The sequence below is a fragment of the Penaeus chinensis genome, chromosome 9, assembly GCF_019202785.1.
Source record: "Penaeus chinensis breed Huanghai No. 1 chromosome 9, ASM1920278v2, whole genome shotgun sequence".
NCBI lineage: Eukaryota > Metazoa > Arthropoda > Malacostraca > Decapoda > Penaeidae > Penaeus > Penaeus chinensis.
Window position 1 is genome coordinate 16,561,206 of NC_061827.1, and position 2,500 is coordinate 16,563,705.

Genomic DNA, 2,500 nt, shown 5'->3' on the forward strand with positions numbered 1-2,500 from the left:
TAGAGGTATCGAGCATTGGCAACGATTGAAAGGCCCGCCGCCATTAGCCCGCCGCTGACTAGCCACGGCCTGAGGCTCTCGAAAACATACGACATATTTCCCGTCTGGCACTTGGCTGGCTCTCCCGGGGAAGCATTTCTAGGGTAACGAGGCGGATCTTCGCCTCTCTCGCTGCGAGGGAATTCGAAAGGCTGCAGCTCGTGTGGCGGCCTTCTTCGGAGGAATGTTTTCTTGTACGTTTTTTGTTTGCGACTGAATCCTTTTGTTAATATTATTGATTTCTTTATTTTTTTAGTTCATCTTATTTTTTGGAGTTAGTCTTGTTTGTTTATTTTGCTTATTTTGTCCTTTGTGGTAAACTTATTTATTTTTTGTTTATCTTATTTAATCCGTTTGTTAATCTTCTTTGTTTGTTTTGTTAACCTTGTTTATTTATTTTGTTAATATAATTTATTAATTTTGTTAACCTTATCTATTTATTTTGTTAATATAATTTATTAATTTTGTCAACCTTATCTATTTATTTTGTTAATATCATTTATTAATTTTGTCAACCTTATCTATTTATTTTGTTAATATAATTTATATAATTTATTTATTTCATTTACTTTATTTAGCTTTTTATCGTTGTGGGATGTGGTCTCTTTCGTTCTATTTTAACGTGGTCTTTTTTGGGTCTTTGGAGTTGGGATTTCAGTTAGTCTTTTAAACTGGTATTTCGTTATATTCTCACGGTGGATCTTTTTTGTACTTTTGAGTTAATTTTCTTGGTATTTTTGGATGCGTCCAAGTGGTATTTCCAGCGAATATTTCTGCCGGTATATTGGTATGTTAGGGTTACAAGTGTCGATGGTATTATGCGTGTTATCTGAAATGAAAAGTATGATAAGAATCGTTTTTTTTTTTTTTTCCTCTATGGTTTCTTATTCCACGTAAGTTCTGGTGCGTTTAATAGGTTTCTGTCGGTATAAACAGAAGCAAATTGTGGCTTCTTAGTATTTTTGGTTTCCGTTTGTAATGAGAATATTACAATAATAATATTACCACAATAATGATAAAATCAATATCATCATTACCATTATAATTGTTATTATTATTATCATTACTATTATGCTCTACTTTTCCACTATTTTCGATTTTGCTTATACTGTGTATGTTACCGGTAAGAAAAGAGGAAAACAATATGAATAATGATATTAACAATAATGATAGCGGCACCTGAAGTGTCTCTTTAACAGGCACGTCAAATGATAATGACAATAATAATGGTCACGGTGGCGGTAGTGATGATATTATTATTATTATTATTATTATTATTATTATTATTATTATTATCACTATCATCATTATTATTATTTTTACTGGCATCATCAACAGAATCATTTAGAGATTTGAAAGTAATGGTAACATCGTTTTTCAAACAGACATCTACTGTATTACTGCAGATACTAATCTCTACTTGACTAGAAAGACAATTATGTTAACTAGCATATTCTATGCTAATTAACCTATTTCCATTATTTCCTCAGTAAACTTAGTCTTCCACATCATACCATTCGGAGTAGCGGCACCTGTTTGTTTGACTTCATTACCACTCTTTGTTATCGATATGTTTTCGTGCGCAGTCTTATGTTTCCTTTGTTCCGCCTCCAAGACATCCAATTACAACTGGCACAAAGCTGATCCGTAGTCCTAGGCTCTAATTTCGAATTTCCGAAGCGAGGTGTTTGTGGTTTTGCAATTTCTTTCTCTCTCTTCTTCTCTCCACTGACATACCCAGCTGAAATATATATATATATATATATATTTTTTTTTTTTTTTTTTTTTTTAGCGCTGTTTTCTCCGCGCCTTTTGGGAATCTAATACTCGAAGCCCAGGGATATCTTACCTTTTTTCAGTCTATATCTTTTTTCAATTATTCCCTTTTCATTTTGTTTTCGGTATCATTACCCGAGGGCGAGGGAGGTAACCTGATATTCCCTGATCTCAGGTCTAGGTTAGGTTAGGAAAAGAACCGAGAACGTAGGGACTTTGCAACATCGGTACCGGGGAACATATTACTGGGAAATATAAATACTGGGGAATGTGTGCATTGGGTAACATATGAACTAGGGAACATAGGTACTGGGGGAACCTAGGGACTGGGGACCTCAGGGCCTGGGAATATAAGTACTGAGGAACATAGAGACTGAGAGACAGAGGTAATGGGGAACATAGGTTGCTATGTTCCCCAGATTCACAACCTGTCTATACACTGCGTTCGAATACACAACCTACCAATATCAGTTGTAACTTCGATTTCTTCTCCCATGCCTCTCAACACTCGTTTCAATCATCGGTTTTTAGCTTCGTCCACATGAGAGATCTGTGTATATCTTTGTTTCGTGTCACTGAAGGCAACACTTCAGGGCTGAGTGAACCACACAATAAATCTCCTTAGGTTATCATTACGTCTTCAGAGAACATTACAACCGAGAGACATCAGGCTGTGTCGAGCGCA